General features: G+C 38.9%; 1 pseudogene; it reads right to left on the bottom strand.

The window, feature by feature from the left end:
- Positions 1–16,884: 16,884 nt before the first annotated feature.
- LOC147451966 (putative aquaporin PIP2-8) lies at positions 16,885–21,022 on the bottom strand (annotated as a pseudogene).
- Between the last annotated feature and the right edge of the window lie 6,203 nt (positions 21,023–27,225).

Genomic DNA, 27,225 nt, shown 5'->3' with positions numbered 1-27,225 from the left:
CATTTGTGTGCTTTTGGATGAGATACATATATACATGTGCCCAAGGAGCTTTGAAAAAATCTAGACTCAAAGTCACATAAGTGCATTTTCCTTGGTTACGGTGCACTTGTTACAAAGAAGCCATGCAAATGGATGACAATGTCAAGTGGGAGTAGGCCATGCTATTTGAGTAGAACTCGATTTTTAGTTTATAGACATGGAACTTGGTTGATTTTGGAGAATCCAAGGTTGAAGAAGGCCTTGCCTTGCAAATGGTTGTACAAGAAGAAGTTTAAATTTGATGATCCACAACCTAATTACATGGCTTTATTGGTTGCTAAGGCATTTAAGCAACAAAAGGGAGTTTAATTTGACAAAATATCTCGTGCATGGTCAAGGTGAATGCAATGCGTAAATGCTTGTCCTAGTAACCATTGAGGTCATGGAACTTGTCCAAATGGATGTGAAGACAACTTTTCTTCACGGGGATCTAGAAGAGGATATTTGCATAAGCAACGTGAAAGTTTTGAATAGCCTAGCTTGGAGGCACTTGTATGCAAACTCAAGAAAGCACTTCATGGCTTATAGCAAGGTTCAAGGAAGTACTATCCAAAGTTTGACACTTTTATGCGGTCCTAGGGCTTTAGAAGGAGTCAAGAGCATCATTGCTTGTATACAAAGAAACTCAGCGATGGTTCTTTGGTCATTCTCAAAAACTTTGCTATGAAATATTACAAATGCAATAGGCAAGGAGTCCTACATGGATAATTACAAAAAAGGGGGTTACTATTCTGTCACAATATCCACAAAGCATCTGATTACATTCATGGCTATAGTTACGATGTTACAAATTTTAACCAGCAGGGGGGAAACACTGATGGGAGGAGGAAGGACTCTATGTAATGAGTACTCTAATGTTTCTAACAATCATGGACTTGCAGGCATCATGTAATAGGACTAATTTTTGAAGTTCTTAAAGTCGAAAAGAATGTAGTAGGACATATCTTTCGTTTAGCACGATTTGAAAGATTGTTGAATAGTCTATTAAATATAGCTTATATGAATGAGTTTGAGATATTAAGAGAGAACATATATTCTCTTTTTTAAATAATACACTAAAGACGTATTTGATGAAGATTAATGAATAATAGATAGGCTGTCTATGAACAGTAAAATTGAGATTTTTATTAATATCAGTGTTTTATATTTATTTTTTTTAGCTTAAAATACATGGGTAGGCTTAAAATAAGTTGCAAAAGTAGTGGAGTCCCAAAAATAGAGGTTTTATGAGTCGTGACCTAAAAGTTGTGTTTTCAGCCAAAAAAAGATATTTTTCGCAATTCTATCCACGATGTCTTGTAGAACAAACCTATTCCCGTCGTTTTGAGTACCTGGATTGCTGTGTTCTGAGTTCGTTTGTAAAAGTTATGATAAAACAAACAGAAGGCAGCAGCAGTGTAGTATACACAAGGATAGGCAGACATACAACATCATACAGTTATCCCTGCTATTAACCAAGAAGTGGATTGTTTCTTCATGGTAGAGTATTGCAATTGAGATTATGAAGGTATACTTGGTGTGAAAATCGAGTTGACTGAACGCCTTAAAAAAAAAGCGGTTATTTTGAGAAGTCACAGGCTTTTCGAGAAAAAGAAGGATAAAAGTACGACGGTGGTGCGTTTCGGGATCATTCATAGATCTCTTCTTCTGCGAGTGCGAGTGGTAGTACGAGTGCGAGTGCGAGTGTGAGTGCCAGTGCGAGTGAGATGTGCATGCAAGTAGACTGAAGCTCGGGGGTGGTCGGGAGATTCGAGCTCCGTACAACGGAGTGCACCCATATATTCCATTGCTCCTCTGTTGTATCAAAACTCTGCGAAAATCCATCAATACAAAGATCTCTTTCTCTATCTTTTCCTATCTATCTCTGTTATTCCGTTCCTGTGACACATCACCTCCATATTTGCGAGAATGAAGAACCTCACAACAACAAAGCCAAACTTTGGTAATGATGGCCGCGTCTTCTCTATATTCAGACCTGATTTGTTGCCCTTGATGCAAGCACTCGATGGTGAAGTTAATGATAAGCAATACTTTGCCAAATCTTTGAAGAAAGACACTCTTTATAAGGACACAAATGGTGCCATCTTCTTTGATGCCACATATAAGATTCAAAAGAAAAAGAGCAAGAAGAGCGCCCTCAATGCAAGATAGTGCATCATCTCAAGAGCTCAGTTCTTACTACACATGGATGATAATTGAACTGGTTAATTTGAGAGTTCAACCTAGCAGGAAACAAGTCAAATCTATGCAGAACTCATCTCTTTGTAGCTTAAATATTAAGCCTCTTTGTTCTAATAAAAGTGTATTATAGGTCACTCTGTAATTCTGGTTTTTAATTCTAGAAGCAACATCTTTCTTGCTACCCATACAAATTCTTTATGGTGCAAAAGTTTTTGTGTTTGAAAGAAATGGAAGTAGAGGAGATTCACTACCAAGATTGAGCTTTATTTTAAGGATTTTTTTCCCAAAGAATCAGGTATAGAGGAGAGTTGCTACCAAAAAACAACTTTTATTTCAACATGTAGAAAATATTGATAAATATTGGATAATATAAGAATTTGAGTATGTTGCCAAGGTTTTTAAATTCTAGGTGTAGTAATTAAAATTGGAATTAATGATATCTTCTATTCTAACATTGGCAACAATGCTAGCTCCAATATGTGCATTGAAGTTTCCAAATACCTTGAAATGCCAAAAGAGTCATAGACACTTCCTTGTAGAAAGCATACATAATTAGTCTTCAAGGGATATCAATTTGATATAGCTTACCTGGTTAATGAAATCCCCCTTCATATACACCTCAACTAAGAAGATCCCATCGAATGGGCTAGCAAAGACATGGCTAATTCAATCCACCTTGAGAGGTCCATGACCAATTAAATCCTTAAGAACTATATCACCCAGCAAGGAAAGAAGGAATATTCCACCTTTAGTGGTGATGCATCCTTTTACCTGCTATTGTTGAGACAGAGAGAGAGAGAGAGAGAGAGAGAGAGAGAGAGAGAGAGAGAGAGAGAGAGAGAGAGAGAGAGAGAGAGAGAGAGAGAGAGAGAGAGAGAGAGAGAGAGAGAGAGAGAGAGAGAGAGAGAGAGAGAGAGAGAGAGAGAGAGAGATTCTATACGTACCTATGCTAATGACCCTTTATGCAACCCCAAACTAGCTCTTGAGTGTGTCAACACTCCCAGTGCTTGTCCTTAGATATCACAAATGTAGCATATACATGTGCATCTCTCTGCACATCTATATATGTGTTCAAGTTTGCTCAAATATGACTCACACTCTGGTATCAAAAATGTCAATCTAGTGCATTTTGTTATAAATCTACATGGGTGTGTCTTTGCATCCACGTACATGTGCACACATGGGTAGCGAGGCTGATACATATATTTTGATTTGCAAACTTAATCCAAAATTTCTTCAAAACCTAGATGCAAGAAACCACGAGCTATTCAAATACAATACATGGCACCGAGATCAGAGGATAGCCACTTTGTCATCCCACGTATCCAATCCCGGAAAAATATAGTGGTTTGAACTTTCTACCTAGAAGCTTATTCAGGTAGGAGATACGCAAACTGCAAAGAGTCCATGACTACATAGCATGATGCATCAACTAAAAAATTTGGTTCCACATTGAATGTTAAGATCATACACGAGACTCTCTATAGTAAGAGAAATTTTCCATTTTTATGTGTTTTTAGCCATAGCAGTGACCCTTTTCTTATTGGACAAGACCCAAAGAACTAAATTCTTTGAAGGGCCCTTTCAAGACCCCAAAAATCCTCTAAGGGTGTGCTTTCATCTCAATGAAACATGTCTAGATAGTTTCCCTGGGAGAAACTTTCCTGGAATACAATATATTGACACTTTAAGAGGCCTCCCTCTCATCTTGGCACATCGCAATGTAAATTTTCATATTCATTAAAAGCTCTCCACTTGGAGATACATCCTCATGATCATCCAAAAAGCCGTCGAATTTTTTCTCTATATACACAGCTTCTAGTGCCTTCTTCTCTAGTCACTGCTTCCTCTACATTTTCCTCGTAGTTTTCCTTATCATTCCCTCTACATTTTCTATTTTTCGGAGATTGTAGTCCTTGTAGACTCATGTACTTTGCATGGAAACCTTAATGACATACCACCATCTTGACTGAAAAATCTTGGGATACATATTCACCTGAAAAGAGACATGAGTTTGCATGATATAATCTATATACTATTCCCGCATTTACGTGCAGTAAGATACAATGATGTACTTTTTTTTCAATACTGAGGTGTGGAAAACGTGTCTTGAAGATTACTCCAATTTTTCTTCGAGTCCGCCTCAAGAAAGCTAGAATCTTCTCTATCTACTCTAGCAACAAGGCCCTACATGTTCACCTTAAACCATTGCACATCAAATATCTCCACTTTAAACTCTCTATAATCCACCGTTAAAATTTCCTATATCGTTCCAAACTACAAGATTCTTTCCACACCAGATCTACATCTAACATTAGTCTCCAATTAAGCTACTTGAATTCTAGTATGACCCTAGAATGAAACGTCCATCACTTTGTGTCAACCCAATGTACCTTGAAGTGGTGACCTTTACATCAAGCTATTACGTACAAATTGCACTATGATATAATGCATAAGTGAGTGTTTACCAGTAAAACCACACCAAATACAAATAAGGGTCAAAGATGAGAGATTCTTATGAGTCCTACAACCTTGCAAAACAAACGTCAACCATATTCCCAAGTTAGCGGAAATTTTCACATTTGCAAGTCAACTTGACAACTTGGGCTCTATACGACCACCTTTGGGAATGGTTCATGGTCAATTTAGAAAGTAAAGCTTGTTATTCTCATGGGTCAAAAACATGGAACACTTTACTCTATGTTTGTTTCGTGTGTAAAAGAGAATTATATATCCATAGCCAAGTTGCTATCTACTTAGATGTGGCATAGCCGGCTAGGCCATATCAACCAAAAGAGAGTGAAAACACTAGCTCATTTTAGTTACTTACCTGAGTTAAGTTATTCCAACTTTTCTATGTGTGAGCACTTTATTTATGGTAAAAGAACTAGGACAACCTCATCGCCATTGAATAGGAAGCGTTTGTACCACTAGAGCTTGTCCGTAGCAACGTTTTCGATCTTATGTCGGTTGAGTCTCTAGGGGGAGTCAGCTACTTTGTGACTTTTGTAAATGATTCCACTAGAAATGTGTGGGTTTATCCTTTGCGATATAAGGATCATGTCTTCTCTACTTTCCAAAAACTCTTAGCATTGCTAAAGAATTAGTCTAGCAAGAAGATCGAAATCTTGAGGAGTGATAATAGTGGAGAATACGTCTCCAAGGAGTTCGAGAATTTTTGTAGCAAGAGAGGTATTAAGAGGCACCTTATTTCACCTTACACACCTAATCAAAATGGAGTTGTAGATGGAAAATCTAACTCAATGCTTTTGGGAAGAGGCAATACTGATAGCTGTATATATCATTAATCGATCACATAGTATACCATTGTATTACCATATTCCAAAGGAGTTGTGGTCTGAAAAGAATTCACAATATGATCATTTGTGTGTTTTTGGATGAGATACATATATACATGTGCCCAAGGAGCTTTGAAAAAATCTAGACTCAAAGTCACATAAGTGCATTTTCCTTGGTTACGGTGCACTTGTTACAAAGAAGCCATGCAAATGGATGACAAGGTCAAGTGGGAGTAGGCCATGCTATTTGAGTAGAACTCGATTTTTAGTTTATAGACATGGAAGCTGGTTGATTTTGGAGAATCCAAGGTTGAAGAAGGCCTTGCCTTGCAAATGGTTGTACAAGAAGAAGTTTACATTTGATGATCCACAACCTAATTACATGGCTTTATTGGTTGCTAAGGCATTTAAGCAACAAAAGTGAGTTTACTTTGACAAAATATCTCGTGCATGGTCAAGGTGAATGTTATTGTTGCCCATGGGAAATCACTACCATTAGTGTTTTAAAACACAGGCAACATACGTCTTAGATCAACAGATGAGCGCGCAACTTGACGGTGATGTGCAGTGGTAGCGCCACTTAACAACATGACAATTAGATGATCCCTTGACTAGGATACCTTGGCCATCTCTAATCGGCGAGACTGAGAAACTTTCCTTTTTTCCTAGCGTTTTAAAACATTGCAGGATGAGGGATTTTTTGATCGCCCATTGGGCATGGTACATAAACCCTCCACCAACTGTCTTGGAGTTTTGAAGTGAGGATTTTTCAGCCCCCTTGTTTTGAATTTTTGAAGAGGCTTGGGAAAACTTTGGAGTCTTTCAGCATGCAATAAGGAAAGAGCTATTCATTTTCATATGTTGTACCTCAAGATGCCCTCCCTTGCTCAACAATCAATGATGCAAATGACAACACCAATACACGGATATGGAAAATGGATCAACCAACACCCACTTAGCGGCCTATTCTCAACCATAGTTCTCAATAATTGACAAATTGTTTGGCTCAAGATTGTGAAGCCAAAAGAGAATGCACAAGTTCACCAGAGGAAAAAACGAAAGGAAAGCTTAACAAGTAGTACCAATACTTAGTTAGCTACCTCAATACCCACGATATCCAAGAGTCGTTGCTATAAATATGTCACAACCCTTTGTTTGGATTGAGAGTTTAAAGGTGAGCTTATATACAGTCCAGGACATAAAATTCATGATGCAACAATTTCATCACCAAAACTAAGATCATAAACTGACATCTATCATCAACAAAATTCACAACAAGACCAAGTCTAGCAAGTGTAAATTCAGACAACAGGTTCTTCTTGATCCCAAATACATAAAGTGCATTAACAAGTGTGAAGGAACTGCCATTTGCACCGATTAGCATAATCTTTCCATCTCCCTTGACCACATAAGGGGAATTGTTGGCACAAGTGACAAAATGAGGAACATCCTCAAGAGAGGTAAAAAAGTCACGGTGAGAGGTAATGTGCTTTGTAGAACCACTATCAAAGTACCACACATGAGCATCTATAGGAGCTGACAAACGTGCATCATGGAAAGAATGATCATAAGTACACTTTGCACTAAAATCCCAGACTGCATCAACATAAGCATCACAACCCCTTTCACAAAAGACTCAACAAAAGCTACATTTGTAGTGGAATGAGCCTCTTTTACCTTCAATTTTGGACATCACTTGATCAAGTGATCATTACCTTTTTATTAATGGTAGTGCATTGTCTTTTTTCCCTTGTCACCAAAATTCATAGACAAATTTCTTTCAGCAGAAGCATTAGGAACAGATGATTTGGCACTCACAAAAGAACCATGAGAAGTGGCTACATTTTTGTTACCATCTTTTCTTTGAGCAACAATAAAGGCATGTTCAACTGCATGCTCTCTAGGCTTGTTTTTCCTGGTAAGTGACTCTTGCAATAGCAATGTGCATAATGCATCAAACTTGACAACTTATGGATTTCCTTGGGTCATAAGTCTCCAAATACTAGCAAAATTCTTGTATGAATCTGGCAAAGCATCAAGAACAATTTGCATAAGGGAACTATCAAGAATTACTTCGTCTGCAGAAATAAGTTGCTCATTGATATCCTTGACACCAGCAAGGAAAGTGTCCATATCATCTTCCTCATGCATAATCTTTGACTCTAGCTCTTTACACAGCAATGCAATTTTAGTCTCATTGCCAAAATATCCCAAGTCTATTTTGCAAATTCTGCTGAACGAATGTGAGGAGTAATATTGCGCTTCACAGACAACACAATCAATTCATGAGCTTGTGCATATTTTACATCCCAATGAGCTTGCTCAGCCATAGGCAAAACAACTCTAGTAGTAGCAATCGGCCACCAAAACCTGCAACATCCTCAACAATGCCTACATCCTCAAAACTAAAACCTGCATCAACGCTCGACACAATGTTCGAGACATTAGGAAGAGAATGGGGTCTAGGAGGGCCTCTTTATTTGGCAGTTTAAGGAAGTCAAACCTTTAGTATTAAAGAAGTAATCAAAGCACAACTTTTGAGTTCAAACAGGAAAAACGGATAGTTTATTTGAATTTAAAGTTTCCCCCAAAATTGAATTTAAAATCTAGTGGGTAAAACCATATCATGTAGCATATCTATGGAAAGAGCACGACACATAGATTGCAGATCTATGATCTCCGCTCACATCGGAGATCATATGTGGGAGTTATGAAAGGGCAGAAATCATAAATTTTTCCACCTCCTTTTTGGGGGGGAAAGTGCATCCTTTGACCACTATTACACATCTCTTACACACCCACCATTCTTGCACACATGGCATACACCTATTCGTCAAAATGTTAAATCACCTCCATAAGCTCATGGCAAATAAAGAGGCTCTTCTACACCCCATCGTCTTCCTAATGCACCCTTTGACACAAGGACATATTGAATCATGTAAGCCCACATAGGGTAATTGTCCCCATTCAATCTATCATCAACAGCAATCATCTTGAACACATCTGTGTTGTTGTCAACCATGGTGAATGTTGTACGTGATGTGAAAACTACCCAAAAAGAGGAGAAAAGGAGAAAAAACAACACGTGCTATATAGCTCAAACCATAAAAGATTATAAGGGACTTATTATGCAGAAAACGACACTGACAAAAAAGTTGCACAAAAATGAAAAAATTTCTTGTGTAGCACTGCGTGTAGTAAAAACGAAGGCGGAAGCTCACAAAAACCTAAGATAGTGAGCAGGCGTGTGTTGGACCTGTTGGTGACTAAGCCCGAGAGGATGCAATCTGCTCTGATACCAATTGTTGGAATTAGGATTGCAAGAAAACACACACAGCTTGGAGAAGATGAAAAAATCTCAAGACACACAATAGAGAATGTATTACTTAGTGCGCAAAGGAAAAGATAAGATAGCCCTAGAGTGATGGGTGCATATACAATGCACGTGGGGAGAAACCTCCTAGTGAGGGAAAAAATGCCTCGATGGTCCTAAGTGTGTTCACACACATCACTACCACATGTCCATATTAAGTTTACTATAGTCTCTTCTCCATTCCGTTGTGGCAGTGCTTTGCTCGGCCTGTGTCAAAGTGTAGTGATTTTTTGAAAGCAAACGCATGTTCTTGAGAAGCATCCAATACCTAGTGCCTTGGAATGAATGAGCACAAGAATTTCTCTATCTTTTTCCATGTAGACTATTTAGAGTACCTATGACTATACAGTATTATATTTTTCCTAAACATGTGATTTATTAGTGTCTAGCTACTCTCTTGCAATGTTGAACTGCAAAAGTGGGTTGTTATTTGTCAAGTATATTGCATACAAAAGAGTCTACTAGAGAAATGGAGATACATTGCAATAGATTTGATGACCTTCACCATATCTCTTTGTTTTCTTCCTTCTATCCCTTTTCCTCTAAACACCATATTAGAGAGTTTGAGACTTTAGAACCAGTTTGGAAATCACCAATCTCTTGAAGATTTGTCCACATGGATAAATCTCAAACTATTTTTTTAAGCAAAAGCCTTCCACAACGTAGTATGTAAAAAGCTCTTCCGAGCCATGCTCTCAAAACTTTGGGTAAGATTTGGCCATGTGGTCAAATCTTAAGCTTGTTTTGAAAGTGGGAATTGGGAAATTCCCAAATTCACTAATATGGTGTTTCTATGTAATAGGACTAATCTTTGAAGTTCTTAAAGTCAAAAAGAATGTAGTAGGCATATCTTTCGTTTAGTACAATTTGAAAGATTGTTGAATAGTCTATCAAATAGAGCTTATATGAATGAGTTTGAGATATTAAGAGAGAACATATATTCTTTTTTTAAATAATACACTAAAGACGTATAAGTACCTGTATTGCTCTGTTCTGAGTTCGTTTGTAAAAGTTATGATGAAAACAAATAGAAGGCAAGAGTAGTGTAGTATACACAGGGACATGCAGACATAGATCATACAGCTCTCCCTGCCACTATCAACCAAAAAATGGATTTTTTTCTTCATGGTAGTCTATTGCAATTGAGATTATGAAGGTATATAATTATGTTTTTTTACTTTGATTATCGTGTTGAATTGGTTGCACGAGTATGTTCTTTTGGCTATTTTGTAGGCGATGCAGAAATCAATGTGTGAAACAAGATCTGTGCAAAGTGTCATGATAAAAATCTAACCTTCACGGATCGCTTAGCGATCAAGTTCTTATCTTATTCTCGCAGGTATACTTGGTGCAAAAATTGAGTAGGACCGAACACCTAAAAAGCGACTATTTTGAGAAGTCGCATGCTTTTCGAGGAAAAGAAGGATAAAAGAACGACGGGTGGCGCATTTGGGGATCATACACAGATCTCCTCTTCTACAAGTCTGAGTGCGAGTGCGAGTGAGACGCTGCATGCAAGTGAACTGAAGCTCGGGGGTGGTCAGAAGGTTCGAGCTCCGTACAACGGAGTGCACCCATATTCAATTGCTCCTCTATTGTATCAAAACTCTACAAAAATTCATCAATACAAAGATCTCTTTCTCTATCTTTTGTTGCCTATCTCTATTATTCTGTTCCTGTGACAATTGGTATCATAGCAAGGAGTTGATTCTGGACATGGAAGGATACGAGAGGAGGATGAAGGAGCAAGAAGACCTGATTCGACGACTACGAGAAGATTTGGAACAAGAAAATCGGGAGCGTGTTGAGGCTCTGCAGGGCAAAGCAGCACGAGAGCCTGATATCTATGTGGACCTTGATGGCCAACATGAAGGCGAAAACCATGCTAATCCATCAGGAAACAATAATCATCGTGGCGGCGCTGGGGCACCTAGCGTTGGTGATAGTGGTGATAGTGGTTGGTGATGGTGAGAACGATGGTGGTGGACGTAGAGGTCAGCAACGCGAAAAAGAAAGGATGACGATATGGGAGAAGCGACAACCAAATCATTCTTAACGAAGTCTAAGCTTAAAGAGTTTGATGGCATAAAAAAGATATGCGAAGATTTAGAAGCGTGGATTGAAGAACTCAAAGATTTGGATTATACTTTCAATATCGAGAACACGACCACCAGACTTTCGAATGCTCGAGCAAGGTGACCGACAAGACAATACGTACCAAGATGGCTCAATTGGAGACTTTTGGCAATGCGTACGATAAACGTAAGTCATCTACCCCTTCTTTGTGATGTTTTATGTCTTTGATACGTCCTTTGAAAGCTTCTGTGATCGAATTTATGCGTAAAAGTTGAGATTTAAATTTGAATTCCTTAATTAGTTTGGATAGTATTCATTGCTTCTTATCGTCTAAATTGATTGAGAAATTAAACTTGAAATTAAATCGAGAAGTTAAAAGACTTGTGGACTTACCCAGTGGTAATAATACTTTCACGAAAAAGTTAGTAGAAAAATTGTTATTTTTCTTTGAAGATCTAGAGTCGGAAGCATAAAGATGATTTCTATATCATAAACATTGATATGCATGATGTTATCATTGGTATCAATTAGATGATTGAAAATCATGTTTTGATTGATTATTAAGAAAGAAAAATATATCTTTAATCATTTGATGATGATAAGTCACACTCTTCGTGGAAAGAAAGAGATTCTAAATCTAGTTTTGGCCATGGAATTGATAAGGTGACTTAGATAAGAGTGTGAGACGTTTCTTGTGTTTGCTAATGAGATTAAAGAAGAACTTGGGGGTAAACAGAAAGAGACAAATCCAGATTTTGTAGAGGATCTCTTACATGAATTTAAGGATGTGTTCCGGACGATCTTCCTAGTATGCCTCCGCCTAGAGCGGTGGACCATGCCATAGATCTATATCTAGGAGCAACACCTTATTCAAGGGCTCCATACAAGTTCAATATTGATGACCTTAAAGAGCTCAAGATACAACTTGATGATCTTTTGAAAAAGGGTTTCATTAAACCTTGTGTATCTCCTTGGGGTAGTCTTGTGTTATTCCAAAAGAAAAAGGATGGTACATATAGGTTATGCATTGACTATAGGAGATTAAACAAACAGACCATTAAGAACAAATATCCTCTTCCTCACATAGATGAATTTCTTAGCCAATTGAGTGGTGCCACAATATTTTTGAAGATTGACCTTCGTTCTGGCTAGCAACAAATCCGCATTAAGGCCGAGGACATTCCAAAGACTGCTTTTCGCACACGTTATGGGTATTATGAATTTACAGTTCTTGTTTTTGGTTTGATTAATGCACCAGAAACTTTTATGTGCTTAATGAATAGTATTTTTCGCCCGTATCTTGATGACTTCATTCTAGTATTCTTGGATTATATTTTTGCGTAGTCTAAGAATGAAGAAGATCATGCATTGCATTTAAAGAAATCATTTGAAGTTTTGCATGAACATAAATTGTATGGCAAAGCAAGTAAGTGTTCTTTTGCAAACGATCAGATTGTGTATTTAGGAAGAGTGATTTCTAAAGAGGGGATTCACATTGATCTTGATAAAGTTAAGACTATTGTGGAGTGGCCAACACCTTAGTCATTAAGGGATGTAATAAGCTTTATGGGTCTAGCACAATATGAGAGAGCACACATTAAAGATTTCTCTAAGATAGCAAGTCCTTTGACCGAATTGACCAAGAAAGACAAGGGTTTGTGTGGACTTCTAGTTGTGAGACTGCTTTTGAGACCCTGAAGGCTAAAATCGCGGAAAATTGTGTTTTAAAAGTTCCTCAGATGGGCAAACCATTTGTTGTGTCCTGTTACGCTAGCGGTGAACAATTAAGTTGTCTTTTGACACAAGAAGGCAGAGTGGTTGCATATGAGTCTAGAAAATTAAGAAGACATGAATTGAACTATGCAACAAATGATTTAGAATTGCTTGCTGTTGTTCATGCATTGAAGCATTGGCATCATCTTTTGCTTGACGTAAAATTTGAACTGTGTACTGATCATCAAAGCTTGAAATATATTTTCACTCATCCATTGTTAAATATGACTTTCACTCAACCATCTTTTGTTGGATGAGTATGAATTTGATTTGAACAATGGCTGAGTGAAAATATATTTCAAGCTTTGATGATCAGTATACAATTCAAATATACATTGTTGGCTGAGTATGACTTTGATTTGAACAATGGCTGAGTGAAAATATACATTGTTAATATATTTTCACTGAGCCATCTTTTGTTGGTTGAGTATGACTTTGATTTGAAGTATTTGTGTGGAAAATAAAATAAAGTTGCAGATGCATTGGTAATGGGGAGTCTATATCCATGGAATTTATCATTAGACTTCCTACTACTCATGGAGGGTATGATTCGATCTTTGTGGTGGTAGATAGACTCACAAAACAAGCTCACTTCTTTCCTGTAGAAATAACTGATACTGCATTGACCATTGCACGTTTGTTTGTGAAAGAGATATTTTGTTTGCATGGCATGCCCAAGAGTATAGTGTCTGATAGAGATGCTAAGTTCACTTCTCATTTCTAGAGAGCGACTTTTGACTCTATAGGCACCCAGTTATGCATGTCTACTGCTTTTCATCCTCAAACCGATGGGGAAACAGAGAGAGTGGATCGTATTTTAGAAGATATGTTACGAATGTATGTCAATGAAAACCAATCTAATTGGAATAAATATCTACCTTTGGTTGAATTTGCATAGAACAGTTCATATCATTCTTCTATTAGGATGACTCCGTTTAAGGCAATGTATGGCTACAACTGTCCCACACCTATTAATTTTCTTAACTCGAGGAATAAGGTAGAATTGTCACGTGAGATGCTTGAGAAAATGGATAGCGAGTTGGCCAAAATCATGGGGAATATTAGAGAAGCTCAAAAGAGACATAAATTGTATTATGACAAGAAACATCGTGTTGTGGAGTATGAAACTGGTGATATGGTTTTCTTAAAGGTCATTCCTGAGAAGTCTCATTTGATTCTTGGAAAAAATAGAAGATTTTCTCCACGATTTGCTAGGCCATTTAAAATTTTGAAGCCCATTGGTTCATTAGCTTACAAATTGGAATTGCCTTCTCATGTTAAAGTACATCCTGTATTTCATGTGAGTTTATTGAAAAATTATGTTGCTAATGTGCATTATGTTTTACAGGACAACTCTAAGTTGAAAGATGACGAAACATTGACTGTAGAACCAGACTTAGTGCTAGATAGGTGTGTTAAACATTTGAGAAATAGAGACATTGTGGAAGTTTTGGTTAAGTGGCAGAACTATCCAGTAGAGCATGCATCATGGGTTAATCTTAGTGTTTTGCAAAGAGAATTTCCCTCTCTTTCCAACTCTTAGGACAAAGTTAATTTTGATAAGGGGAGAATGTAATAAGACTAATCTTTAAAGTTCTTAAAGTCGAAAAGAATGTAGTAGGGCATATCTTTTGTTTAGTACGATTTGAAAGATTGTTGAATAATCTATTAAATAGAGCTTATATGAATGAGTTTGAGATATTAAGAGAGAACATATATTCTTTTTTTAAATAATACACTAAAGACGTATTTGATAAAAATTAATGAATAACAGATAGTCTATCTATGAACAGTAAAATTGAGATTTTTATTAATATCGGTGTTTTATATTTATGTGTATTAGCTTAAAATGCATGGGTAGGCTTAAAATAAGTTGAAAAAGTAGTGGAGACCCAAAAATAGAGGTTTTATGAGTCGCGACCTAAAAGTTGGATTTTCAGCCAAAGAAAGGCGTTTTTCGCAATTCTGTCCACGCGTCCTTGTAGACCAAATCTATTCCCGTCGTTTTGAGTACCTGTATTGCTCTGTTCTGAGTTTGTGTGTAAAATTTTTGATGAAAACAAACAGAAGGCAGCAGTAGTGTAGTATACACAGGACAGACAGCCATACATCATACATCTCTACCTGCTATCAATCAAAAAGTGGATTTGTTTCTTCATGGTAGACTATTGCAATTGAGATTATGAAGGTACATAATTATTATTTTTTACTTTCATCATCATATTGAATTGGTTGCACGAGTATGTTCTTTTGGCTATTTTGTAGGCGATGCAAAAATCAATGTGTGAAACAGGATCTGTGCAAAGTGTCATGATAAAAATCTAACCTTCAGGGATCACTTAGCGATCACGTTCTTATCTTATTCTCGCAGGTATACTTGCTGCAAAAATCGAGTAGGACCGAACGTCTAAAAAGAGGCTATTTTTAGAAGTCGCATGCTTTTCAAGGAAAAGAAGGATAAAAGAACGACGGGTGGTGCATTTGGGGATCATACACAGATCTCCTCTTTTGCGAGTACGAGTGAGACAATACCTGCAAGCGGACTGAAGCTCGGGGGTGGTCTGGAGGTTCGAGCTCCTACAACGGAGTGCGCCCATATTCAATTGCTCCTCTGTTGTATCAAAACTCTGCAAAAATTCATCAATACAAAGATCTCTTTCTCTCTCGTTTGTTGTCTATCTCTATTATTTTGTTCCTGTGACTCTCTCTCTCTCTCTCTCTCTCTCTCTCTCTCTCTCTCTCTCTCCCAAACCCTTTTGACACCTTGGAGTTGAAATCTACTGCTTCTTTATGGAGTTGAAGGGGTTATAGCACTTTAAATCTACTTGAAAAGAGTTTGAGAATGCCTAGAAAGAATTTGCATGTGAACTTTCTCAAACCCAAAACACAAGTGCCACACATGCTCTTACTTTTTGAGTGTGAGTCACTTCAAATTGAGTTTATGGGTATGGAGAGAGTCGACATGTATAGATTAAGATCGGGGCAAAACCCTTCACACCGGCTTCCAAAATTTTCATGGGAAGCAAAAATTTAAAAATAATAAGCTGAAGAGATGCAAGACATCAAGAAGTCGTTTGGAAGATGGAATGCAATATAGTTGCTTCATGATGCCTTGATAGACTCCAAAGTCAACGAAACTTTTACAACGCCACTATATTATGACTTAGGATAAATCTAGGGCTACATCATACGTTACACCACATATGTTTTCCTCCAAGACAAACCATTTTTTTCTCTAAACAAAGGAGTTGCACGCACCCCTTGATGCTCAAGCCCATCCCCTTGAGTGTCATCCCTACTATCAACATCACCTATTGTAGATCTCATTCTCTAGATGTGAGACAAGGCATTGAGGCAAAAAGCAAACAATCGCATTGACTATGCACATATTTCTCCCAAAAAGTGCACGAGTCTTGAGTAGCAACCCTAAGTAACAAGTTAGTGCTCAACTTTTGATCACAACAGATCTGTCTTTCCTAGATTTTCACTTGCTCTCCTTACACACATTCTCTCCTAACCACGATAGGGGATCCCAATTGTAATGCTCAATTCCTTGGTTCTTGAGTATCAAGAGTCACTTATCAGCTCCTTGCGCCCTACATGAGATGTTTCTTTTAGTTATATCAGTCATGTTTGAGCTTGGAAGATGGTGATGAAAGTTCTCTCTCTCTCTCTCTCTCTCTCTCTCTCTCTCTCTCTCTCTCTCTCTCTCTCTCTCTCTCTCTGGCGGAGGTTTTTCCCTTTCTAAGAAAAAAATGAATTAAAATGATCACCAAAAGTTTCCATCATTTCCAGAAGTTTTGCACATTTACGATCTTGTTAGGCAGATAGTTACAAGATCATCAAATGCTCAAAATAGGGACCTGTTCGTTAATTTTTGTTGGAAAACTTGAATTAAAACTACAAGGGTCAAAATCATGAATTTAAAAAAATGACTTCTTACAACTCTCTCCTCAAGAGTAAACTTTGGAGGACATAGTAGCCCTCGTCATGTTGCAAAGTGTTTAGAAAGACCCAAATAAGAAGTTGAAAACTATATGAGAGAAAAAATCAAGTACAAGTAGCAAGGGGTGTATGTGGTTAAGTGAGGAAATATACTTGCTAAAAGAGAAAGTGAAGCTAACAAACAAGTTCAAGTTCTGATCACTTTGACATACTTCCTTGGCTTCTAAAAGCTCCAGGTGTCATAATATATTGATGGTATCCGGCTGCCAATGTCGCGCCTATAAATGGACCCACCCAAAATATCCACTACATGCATACAAGAAAACTATCATCATCAAGTTTTATCATCATAAAGGATTGTTGTATTTCAAAGAGATGATTTCCACCGAAGGCTATATTTTTTTTTCCTTTTTTTAGTAATAGCTCACAAGTTGTGAGCCGAGTTTTTTATTTTAATGTTGAAGTCCTGTCTTAGAATGCAAATCTTAGAGAAAAGAAAAAACATATGCCAAATTTGCACAACTAGTCTCTACTATGAGTGACTTACATATAAACAAGCATAAGGAACTAGGGCAAACTTAGAAAGCCATCCAAGTCTCAAGCAAGACAGAAGATAGGTACACACACTAATAGTAATGTTCTCCCACATCACATGGTAATAAAAAAGAAAGATTAGTCATTTCTTATGAATATTAAACAATAAATGATAAAATAATTTCAAAAGTAACTAAGGAGAAATAGTTTTTTGAACTTACATGGTCATCCCAACTCTTTTGATGGCCATAAATGACAGCCTCACCGAAGCTTCTAGCAAGATTGATGCATGTGCCTATAATGGGGATTGTGGCCAAGTGTACCATAAATACTGAAAATCCAACGGGAAGTGCATCCAACACCTGCACACATTAACCCTTGATTAACCTTAAAATCACATGCTGAAAGAAGCATAATTGTCATTTTTCTGTACCATCTCTCCAAATAGTTTGGTTTATTCATCACACATCCCTATCATTGCCACACAAGAAATCACAAAAAAAATATGGTTTTGGTTCATGTCTTTCTAATTTCCTACAACCTCTCTTCCTAAAGCTTCTTGGTTGTTAGCATACAAAAATCCAAGCACACACCCATGTTTGAAAACGTGTCCATTAAACTTCCTAACACTCTCCAAACATTGTGATTTGGCTGGGAAAATATGAGGATTAAATTTCCTAACACTCTCCAAACATTGTGATTTGGTTGGGAAAATTTGACAAGGATTAAGGCTCAACTTATTGTAACATGGGAAACATGAGCATTGTGTTTGGCGTCGTCAGTGGAGAAGACTGTGCATACAAGGAAGAATGTGCCAATGATTTTTGCTACTAATCATGTGCCATTAGAGTAACCCGGTTGCACCACATTGGCACCACCACCAGATTGCACATAGTAAGTCTTTTGGAAGGCCTTCACAAGGCATACGCCACATATAGCACCCAAACATTGTGCCACCATGTAGAAAAATGCTTTTGGTAGGGATACCTTCCTAGCCAAAAAAAAAACAAATGTAACTACAGGGTTGATGTGCCCTCCTACATCCATGTAGAAGACATAAATTGTTATCAGATTGCAAGTTTGAACATCTCTAACTTTTGATGATTCGAGCCTTAGAAAACATTAGCAAACTATTAAAGTAATCTAGGAGCAAGAGGCATGAGAAAAACATTTGTTGTTTGAGTATATAATCATCACAAATCTCAAGTGTATTGTATACCAACTAGTTAATGATCCAGTCTTTGGCAGCCAAACCACATCTAAACTAGAGGAGGAAAAGACATTAATGCCATTGTTCTAAGAGTGCTAGTAGAAAAATAAAGAAGCCACTAATTGTAGTCCTTGACACCAAAGTTTTCTACCCATCACTTTAAGCATAGTTTACTTTCTAAATGTAAAGAAAAATGTGTCTTTCAATCTAAAGTCAATATATATTTTTTCTTTTGTCCTTAGCTAGAGTAAGGTACTAACTCGAGATGTCCACCTCAAAATATGTGGCTGTAACATGTGAATCCACCTAGAGGGTTTTTTATATTTCAAAGAGTTACAAAGTTATATGAACAAGAAGGGTTTGAAAATAGGTCTTAAAATAAATTTCAAGTTTAGAAAAGATGAGGGAGAAATGTTATATCAATACCCCTTGAATGCGCATGCTATAAGTATTTTAGGAAGGTGGAATACACAAATCCCCCGCCCCCTCTCCAAAAACGAGGGAATTGTAGGGTAGGATACTAAGATCTAGCTTGACTTACAAAAATGGTGTATCACATGGGATGCAAGGCTATCATAGAAGCAAGGGGAAAATGACATACTATTCCTATAGTCATTACAAAACTATATATTATCAGTACCTTCAACTTTCACAACATTGCCTAAATATTTCTATGTGGACATAATATGTTAAAGACAAAGATAAAGATATTTAAGGATCATTAAACACAAGATCCAATTATGTTCCTAAAAGTATAACCTTCTTCAACTCAAAACTCAAAAGGATAAAGCACCAAGTAGGACCGACCAATTTTCCAAAACATTTTATTGATAGGAATCTTAAGAGTTGCTTCTCTGGCTTTGGGAGGAAAAGGGAGGGGGATGGAACATGGAGAGAGAGAGAAAAAGATAGAGAGAGAGAGAAGCCTGATACTTTTCTAGGTGGCAGGGAGTCGATCTCTCTTGCGAAGGAGGAGGTCAATTTTGTGTCATCAAAGCTACGGGTGTGCGCGCAGGTAGGCATGGACTGAGTGAGACAGCCTAGAACTGGCACGTGGCAAAGAGAGAGAGAGAGAGAGAGAGAGAGAGAGAGAGAGAGAGAGAGATGATGTGCATTGAGATTTGGGAATTTGGGAGGATCGTGGACAAAGAGGGATATTTTTTCGTGATGTGGATGCATGAGGCAAATGAGGACTGTTGGTCTATTGCGATAGTTTGAAGCCCTGGCAGATAGCCGCTGAACGGTGGGGTGATTCTTTAGGGGGAGCTCTGCGCCAAGGGAAGAGGTGGAGGCTGCAGCTTCGTAGAGCAAGGCAAGACGCACAGGCTGAAGGTCTCTATGTGTGTTGTAGGCATTCTTGGCCTTGCAGCTGTGTGTCCATCTCCTGAGTGTGCGGTGACAACGATCGACGCTTGGAGTCACATACAATAGTCAAGTTGTGGTTGAGGGATCACAGGGGCGGTATCAATGTTGGAAAATCGAGGTGTGGTGCAGATGGGAGGTGCAAGACGCTTGAAGAAGAAGTGGTGCACAATGAGGACGAACAGGCCAGCGGAGGATCATCGACGCTGCACCTATACCTCATGCAAGAGGGACGCCCTTGTGCAAGGGTGAACGTAGCGAGACGTGTATTGCGGGGTGAGCCGAGCTACGTCCAGAACGGTGACAAGGGGATCCAATGGCTTGGCCTCGTGGTCTTTGGTGTAGAAGCACTCCATGGGAACATGAAAGGGTGGGACTTTTGGCTTTGTAAAATGGGACGGAGAGAATCTTGGTTGTTAATTAATTAATGAAATTGAAATTAATTAATAAAACTTATCTTTGAAGTGCATTACATTGTTTTGTAACACTAAGTGCTAACACTTGGCTTTTATAAACATAAAAAAGGCCATCTCTACAAAAAGATATAATCATTCTATGATTTGTTTTTGGAAAAACAGAACTTACCAAAATTCTCTCCATACAGATTGTATTTTGATATGGAGAAAAATCGAGTGTTTTCTTTCCCTCATAACCCATCTATGGTAGAAGCAAGGTGTTAAAATTTTTTTTCTAGCTTGACAAATAAATTGTCAAAACTTGATAGAAAAATAGGACACTTTAATGTCTCAGGACACTTAAGTGTCCAATTACAGAACTAGTGTTAAATTCGAGCTCCAACTTGGAGGCTATGTGTTGAGAGCTGTCTTCAGGCACTCTATAGGCGAAGTTACAGAAAGGTTATGTGGGAATGGGTTTGACGTCTAGATCATATGTTTGAACTTTTCAATTTCACCGAGGATTAGAGAAATCGAAGAAAATTTTTATTAGGTTGTTCTAATTGTTTTTTAAGCGCACGTGAATGAGAGAGTTGGAGAGAGAGACCCACGCGATGCCAAGGAGGCCGACGCCACCGCAGGTTTTCGCCTCGGAGACACCGATGATGGTGGCGACTGTGATGTAGAGGAAGAGCAAGGTGTCTATGAACTCTGCTATGCATGCTCTGTAGACTGACCCCATGGAGAACTCGGGAGAGTCTATGAAGGGAGCCGGAGTGGGGGGCGGATCATTGTAGTCTTTCCCCCTCATCTCCTCTCCCTCTTTGTTGGCCATCCCTTCTTGCAAAGAAACAAGTGTGCACAATTATCTCTAGAACACTCTGGTTTTAAGCTCCTTTCTTCAGAACTCTTCTCCAATAACACACCTCACACACACACACACACATCATCTGTAGGAACAAAAAGAGCCCATAAAATACTTTGTGCTTCACAAGAAGCATCCAGCCCATTACACAAGGCAAGGCTTAAGTGAATTGTTGCCCAATGTGATAAAGGTGTGTCTGTGTATGTATGTACTCTATCTAGACAGTATAGCCCCTAGGGACCTACACCATCCCCACACACTCTTTATGCACATGCTTCATGTTTTTTTGCAGAGCTCAAGCCTATAGCCCCTCTTTCAAGTTTTATTAATGAGATTAGGACAAATTAAAGCTGGATCAATGAATGTCTTAAATGTCTTTTGGGAATCATTTGCTATTTTTTATAAATGATTACTCAAGACATGCATAGGTGTATTCACTTAAGGCAAAGTCCGAAGTGCTTGTTTCAAACAATTCTTGTTTTTTGCTGAAAATGTATCTGATTATAGTGTGGATTGTTACCATATACATGTGATAGTGATGTGTGTGAACTTTTCCTCACTAGGAGGTTTTTTCCCCCGTGCATTGTATATACGTTCACTCTAGGGCTATCTATCTTTTCCATTGCACACTAACTAATACACTCTCTATTTTGTGCCTTGAGCTTCCTTCGTCTTCTCCAAGTTGTGTGTGTTTTCTTGCAACCTGAATTCAATCAATTGGTATTAGAGCAGGTTGCGTCCTCCCGGGTTTAATTAGTCGTCAGCAACTCTAGCACATGCCTGCTTACTCTCTTTGATTTTTGTGAGCTTTGGCAAGCGTCAAATCATATTTCTTATTCGGGCTCATCTCGGTCTCCATTTCCACTATAGGCAGTGCTACGCAAGCAATTTCATAATTTTGTGCAAATTTTCTGTGAGTACCATTTTCTGCATAATACGTCACTTAGAGTCTTCTACAGTTTTTGCTATATAGCATTTGTTGTTCTCGCTTCATTTCTCCTCTTTTAAAGCAGTTTTCACAGGGGTGCAACATTTTCCATGGTTGACAACAACACAAATGTGTTCAAGATGTTTGTTGTTGAGGATAGGTTGGATGGGGACAATTACCCTATGTGGGCCTATATGATGGAACATGACCTTGGGTCAAATGGTGTCTGGAATATTGTGCAGGGCATTGATGTACTTACTAGTTCTAAGGATGTAGAGGATGTTGAGGGATTTGGTGGTAGGATTGCTGTTGCGAGAGCTATTTTGCCTATGGATGAGCAAGCTCGTTTGGATGTAAAAGATGCACAGGCTCATGTATTGATTGCATTTTTTGTGAAGAGCACTAGTACTCCTCACATTCGTTTCAATGAAATCTAGAAAACAGGCTTGGGATATTCTGGTTGGTCTTTATGCTAGTCGCATTGAGGCAAAAATTGCATTGCTATGTAAAGAGCTGCAGTCGAGGATTATGCATGAGGAAGATGAAATGGACACTTTCCCTGCTAGTGTCAAGGATATCTATGAGCAACTTATTTCTACAGGTGAAGTCATTTTTTTACAGTTCCCTTGTGCAGACTATTCTTGATACTTTGTGAGAATGTTACCAGACTTTTGCTAGTATTTAGAGACTTATCACCCAAGGAAATCTAGAAATTGTCAAGTTTGATGCATTATGCACATTGTTGTTGCAAGAGTCACTTTCCAGAAAAAATGGGACTAGACAGTGTGCAGTTGAACATGCCTTTACTGTTGTTCAAAGAAAAGGTGGTAACATTCTACGAGTGGTAAATCCCTTGTTCTCAATTGTTCTGCTGGCAACAATTCGTCTGGTAATTTTGGTGAAAAGGTAAAAAAGAAGATGGGTTGCCATTATTGTAAAGCTAACCATCACTTGACCAAGTAGTGTCTTAAGTTGAAGGCAAAAGGGGCTAAGAAGAAAGAGGGTGATCCCACTACAAAGGTTGGTTCCACAACAAATGCAGCTATTGTCGAGTCTTGTGTGAAAGGAGATTGTGATGCGGATGCTGATGCATAATGGGTTTTTAGTGCATAGTGTACTTATGATTCTTTTATCCATGAAGCATATTTGTTAGCTCCTGCAGAGATGCTCATGTGTGGTACTTTGACAGTGATACTACAAAGCACATTACCTCTCATCGTGACTTGTTTACCTCCCTTGAGTATGTCCCTCATTGTAATTCAGCCACTTGTGCTAACAATACTTACTCTTGCAAATGACATTTCTTTCATACTTGTTGATGCATTGTATATGCCTGGGATATAAGAGAGACTTTTTCCTGTATCTGCACTTGCTAGACCTGTTCTTGTTGTGAAATTTGTGGAAGACATATATATAATTCACGATCTCAATTTTGGTGACGAGATTGTTGCATCAGGCTTTTTTATGTCGAGGGCTATATAAGCTCACTTTGTATGAAAAGTGTGGGAAAAATTTTGCAAATGTTGTTGTGGATTGTAAGGCTATTTCAAATTCGAAACTTTGGCATGCACGTTCTGGGCATCTAAATTTTATGAGTTTGCTGCATTTGCAAAAATCCGATATGGTTGCTTCTTTGCTGCCTCTTGAGGCACTTGTCAAACATGTTTTGGAAGGGTGTGTTTTGGGTAGGATGTAGTATTCAAAGTTTCCAAAGGATTGTTCATCTAGGGCCACATGCACGTTGCAGCTTTTGCATAGTGATGTTTGTGATCCCCATGCAAACTCTGTCCTTGGGCGATTACCTTTACTTTGTGACTTTCATTGATGATTACTTCAAGCATGCATGGGTGTATCCTCTTAAGGCAAAGTATATGTGCTTCAAACAATTTCTAGCTATGGCTGAAAATGTCTCAAAATGTACTATGGGCACCCTTCGTTCCGATCGAGGGGATAGTATATGTCTCATGAAATTAATGCATTTGTGGCTAGTTGTGGGAACACCAATGTACAATGTCGTATAAACCTAAGAAAAATGATGTTGCTGAGAGGAAAAACAGGTTCAAAATTGATTCTTCATGATGGTGGTGATCCTGCCAATGTCATTCTTTACCAAAATGCTGTTGGCTACCTTATTTATGTATGCAACAAGAGGCTAGATTTTCAGTTTGCAGTCTCACTAGTCAACAAATTTATGCATAGCCCAAGGTCTAAGCATTAGCAGGATGTGAAGAGGATTTTTATCTACTTGAGTGGCACTTCATATCTTGGCTTGTTTTATCCCAAGGGGGGATTATAGCCGTAAGACTCACGTGCTTTTTTGGACTCAGATTGGGCTAGTCATTTTGACATGCGGTTGTCCATGGGTGTTTTTTGTTTCATGCTTGGAAATACATGCATATCATGGTTGATCACGAAGTAACCTACTGTGGGTCTCTTCTAGTTGTGATACTGAGTGCACGGCAGTCTTCACAGCTACAATTGAGTGTGTATGGCTCAGATGCCTTATGGTTGATTTGGGTGTTGGACAGGACACTACCAGCATTATCTACACTAATAGTCAGAGCACATTGGCAGTTGTGAGGATCCCAGTTTTTCATGCTCGCACAAATCACATTTAGGTGTATTACTAAGAGTGTCAGGACAACAACAAGGCTGAACTAGACAAGGGCAAGGCCGGGCTAGACAGTGTGGCAAGGGAGTCCAACTAGGGCAAAGGGCTAGGAGCCATGCTATATAGTGGATGGTTGGGAGGTGGAATCCTAGGTTCAAGTTCCCCTTGTCTAACATTGGTATCAAGAGCAAGGATCCGTTTTTGGCAAAGGCATAGCCATGGAGGAGGGGAGCCACACAATTTTGCAAGCTTTTTCTCATGTTAGGGTCAAGGGGGCATGGAGCTCACCCTGTGTGAGGAGGATGACAAGCCCAAAGATGTGGTCAACAACCCTTGCAAGGAGAAGTCGCCTGTCGATGACCTGCACCAAACTACACCCTTGTGGGCTCTACGACATCGCGACGGTGTGGGGACCAACTCCCATGCCTGTAGCAAGTAGGGACGAGCATCATACAAGGCAGAGGGAGCTTTGCTCAACCCCTCGCACTTTTTGTAGGCGGCCATAGCCGGTGAGCAACTCGAATTTCACACCCGGCGGGCGCCCAACCCCATTGGGGTTAGTGATCAACTTTTTTTTCAATAACTAGGGACAATACCCACAATGGGTACCCCCCCCCCCCTCCCTCTTGTGAAGCTTCGGCGAAGCTCGGCATTTGAACACGGCCGGAACGTACATCAACCACACACATTCTCTGCATATTATCGGTACAAACTCGGAAATTTAATAAAGCATCTCAAGGGGAGTTCCAAGTGACGTTATTTTTCAAAATCGATTAGGATCAAACACAATTATACCCATAATCGATTCGACTACAAGGGATTAAGGAATTCCCTACACGGAGGATATTTTGGATCAATTTCCACTTGGATAATATTGACTTCGACGGGATTAGCAATGGTAATTAAACTTTGCAAGTGCCCTCAACCTCAGGTATTTTTCTGACTATTCCTTGCACCGCACTGTGTCGCCATGGATTCAGATATCAATATGACTTTTGATTTTGAGCAAAGTATGCCTAATCCTGCCCATGATGGCCCGCGGCTGGATGCTCTCAAGGAGAGTACCCGCGATGCTACGTCAAGTGATGACACTTATGAATTGCTCGACATTCAAGAATTTCGTGCACTTCAGACACGCATATCGGTTATGGAAGGAAATTATAAATCTTTAAATGAAAATGTCACTAAATTATCCACATTAGTGATTCAATTAAGGCAACAGCAGTCCAAGGGTCTTGTTGATAGGCACATGCATGAGCACGTTGCTACAAAGGGGCAAGGCCCTTCTAATCAAGGAGAAGGTCCAACTGCTGATACTTTGCACACTCTCATTGCAAAAGAGGTAGATGAGTTGTGGAAAAACACCAAACCACACCGACTTTTAAGGGAGAAGACCGAGACTGCAAAAAGGATGCAGTGAATAGCTTTCTCAATAAGTGGGATGGAATTCATGCCTTATGACGTACTCCTGACGTAGTCAGAGCACTACAAATGAGCCTAACTCTGGGAGGCAAGGCCTAAAAATGGTGGATGTCTCTCAAGGAGAATAATATCATGCCACAGAGTTTGGAAGCCTTTGAAGCTATGTTTTGCAAAGAAGTTTTGCCTACAAATGAGGCCGATCGGAATTGGATGGCTTGAATCACGTGTTCCATGCGCCAATATCCATCATTACTTGAATATATATCTCATTATCAGGATGTTATCCTCAATTTGGAAGGATTAGATAACTTTCAACAAGTATGAGGATTTATATGTGGTCTGACAACAGAGCTTAAGAAGCACGTCAAGACCGAAGACCCTCGAATACTTGAGGAAGCCATAGTGAAAGCACATATTCACGATGATCCAGATGAAAAGAAAGTACATAATACTCACGTGTATGCTAATACACGCACATAGTATGTGAACAATAAAAGGAAATTTATAGTAGCCAATTCACAAGCATCTAAAAAACCCAAGGGGTCGAGAGGTCCTCTCTCTCCTGAGGACTTTGATAAAGCTAAGAAAGAGAATTTATGTTTTCAATGTTTAGGAAGTGGTCATGGCAAAAAGGATTGTCCCATGGGGAAATCTGCTGCTCGTGGCAAGGAGAAAGCAGTGCACATGGTGCAACTGCTGCCTCTTGACTCTTCCTCACGATTCCCTACAGTGGAAGTAACACACACGGAGCTGGTGCATGAATGCTATCTCACAGCTTCCATGTGGCAACAAACCTTCGAACCACATGAGTTAGTACGTATGCACGGATCTTTGCAAGGGCACAAGGTGTGCATCTTGGTAGATGACGGTGCTACTCACAATTTCATCAATTACGGATTGGTGAAAAAACTCAAATTGCCTCAAACTCCAAGTACCCACCACTACAAGGTAGCAATGATGAATGGACATGATACCGAAATCTGGGATACTCAAGTCCGAGCTGTTCCGTTGGAAGTACAAGGCTACTCCACATCCTTGGATTTTTAGGTTATAAACATGGAGAGGGCAGATGTGGTCCTTGGTAGGGAATGGTTGCATAGCCTAGGACCATTACTAAAGCGTAGCTATGAGCACAACAACTTGATGTTCGAATCCCATGGCGCACATGTGTTGTTGTTAGGAGAGAAGTATCTACCTTCTTCACTATTGGTA

The sequence above is a fragment of the Adiantum capillus-veneris genome, chromosome 8, assembly GCF_014529385.1.
Source record: "Adiantum capillus-veneris isolate H3 chromosome 8, ASM1452938v2, whole genome shotgun sequence".
NCBI classification, from domain to species: Eukaryota; Viridiplantae; Streptophyta; class Polypodiopsida; order Polypodiales; family Pteridaceae; genus Adiantum; species Adiantum capillus-veneris.
This window is presented reverse-complemented; position numbering and strand designations above follow the sequence as displayed.